We start from the raw sequence: 8471 nt of genomic DNA, 5'->3' as shown, positions 1-8471 counted from the left end.
TTCGCTTCAGATCTCTGAGCCTCCATTTTCCAAGGCTGGATCGTCTCAAAGGCCCCTTCCAGCTCTAAACTTCTAACACGAATGTGTTTGGGATTCTGGACAAGCCTCCGCGTGCTGAGCCCTGGCGTCCATGTGAAATACAGTGAGTCCTCATCAGGCTCCAATTTCTCTAGTAATGGAGGGGAGGTCTGGTATAGATTCAATATAATCCACTGATAATCCAAAACCCCGCGTTAGCTCTTGGTTTTGATCTCATGTATTAGAACAGCGGAGAAGCTGCAAAATTGACCAATTTGAATTCTACCTGTTCCTTCCCTCCTATCCTCTCAAAGACATGCTAATTTGATCTGTAATGTGGCCAAAGGGCAGACAGTAGAAGGGAGGAGAAGCCAGAGGCATGAAAAATCCCCAAACTGGATCATCCACCCCCTGGATAATGGACAGTTGCCTGAACGGAATGCTCAATGAGCGCTTGTCCTTTTCCAAGCCAGCCTCTGTCCCCTTGCCGCCATAGCTGTAATCTCCATGGCAAAATGCATTAAACTGTCGAGCTCCTTAGACAAATTTCACTATTCCTCACTCAATTCACAGGCAGGCTAGAGTTTTTGAAATTGAGAAACTGGTTAATTGTCATTTGGAAGTAGCAGAATTTAAAACCCCCTTACCAAACTGCTCGTCTGGGGGCCCAAGGACGTGTTCTCTGCTGTCTAGACAAGTAAGAGCAAACAGAACTTGCATAAATTTTTCATGTCTGCCTTCATAATTATACATGTCCTTGTACGACTACCTCTTAACCCATGAATGCGCCTGACTTGTCAATATTGCTGAAATCCCACATGATCTCCACTGGTCTCTTTCTACACCATGATTTTCTTTTCTTTTTTTTTTTAGGAGGCAGGGTTATCCATCCTTCCTAACCATCTATCTCAGTCCCAGTTTTTGAGGAAGAAAATATTGGCTCTTGGCCAGCCTGTAGATAGGCCGATTTGGGGTCAGGTGAGAATGTGTTCATTGCCTGCTTTACCCACAGTTTCTGCCTAGAAGAGGTTGGTGCATGTACCTTAAAACTCTGACCATAGGTACTTGGACTAGAAGTAAACATCTGAGCTGGTCAGTGCTTGTAAAACTCCTGGGCGCCACGATGAGAGACTGGACTGACCAGTCACATGGCAAGATGCTTCCCCACCACGGATCCTGCGATCTGTGTGTGGATTGCATGAGTCTCTGACGGCCCTTCAGGCTCTAATGTTCTATTTTTTCCTAAGCCTAAAGATTCCTACTGTTTCTCAGACAAGATCCCAGCAGTGGTGAGGACTCACCAAGATGGAGCCTCTGGGCGGGCTGGTAGTCAGGAGACCCTGGGCCGGGACAAGGAGGTAGAGAGGGCTGGGAGTCAACAGGAATGCAGAAAAATCAGGGGCCGGGACTTTGTTGACTGTGATCCCTGGAAGGGGGGCCAAAGACCAGGGCACGTGTGCGTTGGTGGTATAGCAGTGAGCAGAGCTGCCTTTCAAAGACCAGGGCTAAAATAGGTGTCTCAGGGTGTCCAGGTGGGGCTGGATATGACATATGGAGTTGGTGTGCCCTATCTCTATTCTTTGATATACTTCTAGGGAAGTTCAAATCCTGTCCACAGGTGGAGTTAGGCTTCCCAGATTCCTTTTACCTGTTAGTGCCTCCAGGCCCCAGCTGCTGTGAGTGTTGGCTGCTCACAGCTCCTAGCTTTTCCGTCCTCCAGAGGATTGCCCTCGGCAGAACCTGAAGTTACGCATCTCACTCTCCCGAGGCAGCCCATGATTAACTGGTACAGGGGTACAAAGGGCCAGCTCCTGGCTTTAAAGTGGGACCAACTGTATGTTGCTATTAACTCCCCAGAACACCTGTGGGATCAGGCTGAAGCTTGTCTCCAGTGGGGACCACAGCCGTGCTTAGCTCCTTCCTCACCCCAAATTTCTCCCTCCCTGTTCCTTCTCCCGAGACTGTCCTTCAAGACATCATGTGCTTTCGAATTCCTGCTCAGGCTCTGCTTCTAGGGGTACCTCTTTAGTAACATTTTGTTGATTAATACTTGGGAAGGGCCTTAGAGATTCTCTGGGGACATGGCTTTGGGATTTTTCATTCCAACAAGGGGGATTCAGCATGGTGAATTTATTCAGACTCTTAAGAAATAACAGTAGGAGGAGGTAGATGGGGTAAAAGGGGTCAAATATGTGGTGACAGGAAGAAATTTAACTATGGGAGGTAAACGCACAGTGTAAATATATATGTGCCTTACTGTTAAAATGTACAGCTGAAACTTATTGGATTTCGTTAACCGATGTCACCGTAAAAAAGAAATTAATTTAAAATAAATAAAATAAACTATAAAATAAATTTTAAAAATATAAAGAATCAACATAGCCATCACTCTACAAGGTTAATTCACTTAAACCAGGAAGATCATCTTTTCTGGTGTCAAGAGAGGTTTTAATTAATTAGGTACTAATAAAAATCTGTACTTTAACAACCGAGTGAGAAAAAAAAAGAACACGTTTGCGTTATTTTGAATTGCTCCCCAAACACACAAATTAATAGAAATTGCTTAAAATGCAGCCATTTCTATCTTGGATTTTCCTTTATTCTTTTTCTTTTAGCATTTCTTCTCTTCTCTTTCTCTCCTTCCTGTTCACTGTCGCCTTCTCGATGAGATACTCGTCTCAAAATTTCAGCTCCTCGAGTCGCTCCAGTGTGTGTATCTTCTCCAGAGAGCTTTGCATTCATTTCTCATCCTTCGAACGATGACCTCAAGCATAGATCCTGCTCTTAAGAAAGAAGCCCCTGCTCCTTGACTCAGCTGCCGTGCTGCAGCTCGGAGTTTCCACGAGCACTTTGTGTCCTGGGCTGTCCCCCTACTTCTCTGGGCGTCCCTCCAGTTGGCCACGCAGCCTTGCTCTGCCTCCCTTCCCCCTCGCTTTAGTTCCCCGGTCCTGCCTCACACTCGAGGCTTTCTCTCTTACCTTGCTCTCTTCATGACGGCAGTGGCTCTTGATCGTTACCGAAGGCCATTGGCAAGAGCAAGAACAAATCAGTCTAGAATTGCTTTGTGGGAGGGTGTATTCGTTTTCTATGGCCATTTGACAAATTACCGCAAACCGAGTGGCTGAAAACAATATCTATTTGTTGGCTCACAGTTCTGTAGGTCTGAAGTCCTGGTGCGTCGGGACTGGATTCTCTGCTCAGAGTCTCATGTTCAAGGTGTTCTTATTTGGAGGTTTTTGTAGGGGGAAGATTTAAGTTCATTCATGTTGTTGGCAGAATCCAGTTCCTTGCAACTGTAGGACCGAGATCTTTGTCTTCTTGCTAGCTCTTGACTGGGTTTTGTTCTCGGTTAGCTAGAAGCCAGTTGCTCTCACCTGCCATGTGGCCCCCCTCCATCTTCAAGTTCATAATACTCTCCCTCGAGTTGATGGCCTTTTCTACTTCAGCTCTCCTCCTTCCTTTGTCCCTGATTTCTGTAAATCCAGATTTAAAGGGTTCATGTGATTAGGCCAGGCCTACTTGGATAATCTCCCTTTTTTAAAATCAGCTCTGCCAATTAACATAACCTAATCATAAGAATGACATCCAATCTCATTAACACAGAGAATGTACACCGTGGGGTGGAAGTTTGGGGGACATCTTAGAATTCTGCCTACCATAGTTGGTTTCTCATTTCTTACCTTTGGTCCATAGTACCTGGCTTCTACCTTGGTAAGTGTTGGCTACAACGACCTTTTCTGACCCTGTGGTGAGATATGGAGTTCCTGGGTGTGTCAGGCTGTTGGGAATGTACCCTGATCCCCACACAGGTGCTCAGCACAAGAATATGGTGAGAAGCTCAGCCAGGAAGTCCACCTGGGACCTGCTGAGACCGAAGTCCATCAACCTATGAGCTCTGACAAGGCTACACTACCGAGAAAAAAAATGAGCTTTGCTTAAATTTTAATTTCTGATCAGGAAAGTAATGTATTTTCTTGGGTAAATGCTATATATATTATATAACCATTTGACATGACATGAGATGATGCATGCGTATATGTATATTCACCTTTGGAATTATGAATGTTTTCTCTCTCTATACCAATGGATAGATGACTAGATAGATAGATAGATAGATAGATAGATAGATAGATAGATAGATACAGGTAGGGAGTTTGTGAGTTTGGAAAGGAGTTAGAGCACAGTGCTTGGCACATGGTAAGGGCTCAAAAGTTATCTATTACTATAATTGTTGTTATTGTTATTCAAGTCCCGATTGATGGGCATTAATATTGTTTTCAGTATTTCACCATTATCATAAGCCAGTGTCGAATGTTCTTGTACATACATAAGTCTTATGCACATCTGATGATTTCCTTGGAATAAATTGCCAAAAATAGAACCCAGGTCGAAAAAGGTTTTGTGTGTATATGCTGCCAGATGCCCTGTCAGAAGCATGTGCTCATGTACATTCTCAGCAGCGGAGGATGCGAGCACCAGGGGAACGTGGGATTGTAGTCACCACCCCTCTCCAACTGGCAGTCACAGGGGGGCTGTTCCGAATACACATAAACAATTAATCCTCCAATCTAACATCACAAGTAATTATTATGGATAATTAAAATTTTTCAATTTGTAAGTAATTTACTTTTGGGTCCAAATTAGAATGGATTCATGCTCTTCCTAAAACATCAAGGCTCCTTGCCATGCGTTCTGATATGCTTTTTTTGAGGAGCAGCAGAGTTATAGCTACAAGAATGTGTGTTTCTTTTGTAATTAGAACAAAAAATGTTATATTTTATGAGAGCCCAAGTGTAGGGATTATCCTTGGGCAGCGAAGGGGACGGGAAAATCTCTTCTTCATGGTCTTCAGGTTGTCACAGATAAGGTCAGTAATGAGTGAAGGAAGTTGAGGAAGTTAAAGTCGGATAGCTTCAAGATTATTATTAAAAATTTTTCTTTTCTGCTGAGAGAAGAACGCCACTGCCAGAAATTCAAAAAGGAGTATAAAACTACTAAATGGCATTGACAGTGGACACTGTGTTATTCTCCCATGACTCCAATCAGCATGGTCATGTGCCCTGTGGGCACAGAGAGCATGGACGATGGGTTAATTCAAGACAGGGGTTGGCAGATCAGGGAGATAGGAAGCATACTGAGGATGCTGTCAAGAAAGTGCAATGAGCAATGAATGAGCCTCAGATCTGCAGAGGGAAGGAAGCCGGGTCATGCCTGGGGAGAGAAAGAAAGGATAGGAAGACATGAAGTCTCAATACCAAAAAAGAACAGGTATAATTCCAGGTGAATTCAAAAGCTTAGAGGGGTTGAACTCCGAGATGGGTATAATCAAGTTTAAAATTTATCAAGTCCTGAATGTGCACAGGGATTATGTTGCTAACCTGGCTGTGGGTAAAGGTTGCTGGAATTATGGTTTGGAGACCCTATCGGCTAGCTTCGCTACTGTGTAGCAAATAACCTCAAAATTTAGTGGCTTAAAACGACAATCAAAATGTAGTGGAGCTGGGTAGAATAGCATCAGGTTGTGGGGAGCACAAAAGACTTTAATGTTCAAGCTACTGTTGAATGAACAGTTCTAGCAATGTGGAAGGCCAGCTTCCACTTTCTGAAGGAAGTACTTCATTATAAGACATCTCCAGATGCTAGAAAAATCCTTCCATGGGCCCAAACAAAACCTACCTTCCTGCAATTTTTACCTGTAGGTCTCAGTTCTGTTCCCTGGGCCAGAGGGAGGGGCAAATCTGTGTCCCCTATCACGCAGTCACTCAAAAAGACCCGAGATGCTAACGTGGAGCAATCTTTTTCATGTTCTGGGTGACATCCCTTTATGTACTTGAAGATTCTGATCGAATCCTCCACTGCCTTGCCACGTGACCAGCTGTGCCCAAGTCCCAGCGCTCTAAGTTCCTGACTCAGATAATTAAGTTAATTCTCCCCTGGGAGGATACAGGGAGTCATCATCCAGGAAGAGAGAATTATTTTTGAATCCTCTGGGGGGAGGGGAGAGGGCAGCTGCAAAAGATAGAGGAGGTAGTAATTAGGTTATCCCAGCTTCTCCAAAGCCTTTAACAGCTAACTGAGGCAAAGGTTGGCTTCCTGAGCCTAAATTATACACTTAATGTTATTTTTTTGTTCCTGCATTACTTTATAAGTACAGACTTAGTCAAAATAAACATAGTCTCAAGAGATGAAAATAACTTACTAAGGGATTTTGACTACATTATTTTGTTTAAACCAAACAACCTTGCAAGATAGATTGGATAATTTACATTGTATAGGTGAGAAAATTGAGCCTCAGAAAGCTTAGGTGGTCAACCTACTTTTCCCAAAGCCAGGCCAGCTTTATATTCCAGGCAAGTTGGAACACAGCGCCATCTGCCACTTGTGGAGGGAGATCTAGGAGGAGACCTGAATTTGGGCACTAATGCACATGGACATATATGTTTCCGGTTGGTGTGAACTGGGCAAGAGCAGAGCCTCAGAGGCAGGAGGTGGGGTTCTTTATGATCAGGTGTTGCAGGAGAGGCAGCAGAACACTTGGCCTCTACCTTTGTTGCCAGGGACCACAGTTGGAGATAAAGGCAGAAACCACTGCATAACTGAACTGGGAGGGAGACAAAGAAGCCTGGAGTGAAAGGCTGCTCCTGAAACACCAGCACAGGATTAAACACCGCTAGCTCCTGAGAAGAGAGAATGCAGGAGAATTCGAACTATCGGAGACCAAGCAGGTTTTCAGCACCACTCCTTCCCTTATGAGACTGCCTGCCTCCCTCCCCCAGACTGTCAGCTCTTCCTCTCTTTTCAAGCTGTAAATAGGGGCTTGTTCACACCACTGCCTGGCTCAGAGCTGGGAAGAAACAATCCCTCCTGCCTAACACCCGCTCCCCAACTCTCTCTCTCTCTGTGAAAGGCGCGGAGAAGGCCCTCGTTCCCAATCCCCAGAGGCCTAATGCATGGATACAGGCTTCTCCTGTGCTCGCCTGTGATCCCTGAGAAGGTATCGTGAGAAGGGGAGGAGGGTCCTGACCTAGCTCTGGATCAATCGCCACCTAAGTTGGTTCATGGAGAATTGTGAAGGTGTCCAGGCTCAGATGCTGAAGCCTCCCCCAGGAACTCATACATCCACAGGTGGTTGTGTCCACAGGCTTTTAAAGTCTCATGCTCCAATGTCAGGAGGCATGGGCTATCATCCTGAGTCTGTAGATAACTCATTAGCACCTTGAGAACTCATTATCAAAACCAGGGGCTTGAATCTCACCATCTCCAAGTAGGCTTTCATCTCTGAAAATATATAGAGACAATATTTTGGGTTTGTTTATTAAATCTTTCCAAGTAGAAGGAAGCTTGTCTATCTAGGAAGGTCTAACTGAAACCCTTTTTGTCTCAAATCATTCATCTACCCAACATTCTACATGGACCATGCAGGGTAAATGATGGTAATATTCTTGATTCACAGTTGTCATTTGGGCCTTCGAATATCTGTGATAGGCAAAACAATGGCCCCCAAAGATATCCATGTTCTAATCTCTTAAATCCATGAATATATTACCTTATATGGCAAAGGGACTTTGCAGATATGATTAAATAAAGGATCTTGAGATGAAAAATTATCCTGCCTTATCTGGGTGGACTCACTACAATCACAAGGGTCCATATAAAAAGGAGGAGAGAATGAGAGAGAGAGAGAAGGAAAGAGAGAGAGAGAGAGAGAGAGAGATTGAGAGACTTGAATGTTCTATGCTGCTGGCTTTGCTATAGAGGAAGGGGCCATGAGTCTAAGTATGCAGGTGGCCTCTAGAAGCTGGAAAAGGCAAGGAAATGGATTCTTTCCCAGAGCCTCCAGAAGGAACACAGCCCTGCCAACACCTTGAGTGTAGCCCGGTGAGACTGCTGACCTACAAAACTCTAAAATATTAAATCTCTGTTGTTTTAAGCCAGTAACTTTATGATAATTTGTTACTGCAGCAACAGGAAACTAAAACAGTATACAACTGTGGTCCAGACTCACTTGGTGTGTACCGAGGCAGATGTGAGCAGGTGTCATATGTGGACTTGTGCCTTTGGCTGCATTCCCCAGAAGCAGCCCCCGAAACTGATTTGAATGCCATGCATTTATGTGGGAATGCAGAGAAGCGGTGAAGTAAGACAGGGAGGCAAAGAAAGTTATTCTTTCTGAATAAGTTATCGCTCGGGGCAATTGGTGATGAGTCTATCTTGGGAACTTTGGGACACTGTGTGGAATGTTCCAGCTAAGGAGCAGGGAAGCTGAGTTCTGTTATTGGTCGATGGCTGCTCTTGGGGGCCCTCAGCCCTTCTAGTCTGTTGCCACATGGACCGATCAAAGTCCTCAGGGAGAGAGTTGCAGGTGCTCCCAGTCGGCAGCCATTGGCACGTGAGGGGGTGATGAGTGCTGGGGCAACGTAACGGGCCCGACAGGGTGTGTGCTAGGGCGGGAG

The sequence above is a fragment of the Pteropus vampyrus genome, unplaced genomic scaffold (genome assembly GCF_000151845.1).
Source record: "Pteropus vampyrus isolate Shadow unplaced genomic scaffold, Pvam_2.0 Scaffold35, whole genome shotgun sequence".
Classification (NCBI taxonomy): domain Eukaryota; kingdom Metazoa; phylum Chordata; class Mammalia; order Chiroptera; family Pteropodidae; genus Pteropus; species Pteropus vampyrus.
The sequence above is the reverse complement of the archived record's forward strand: the minus strand, read 5'-3'. Positions refer to the sequence as shown.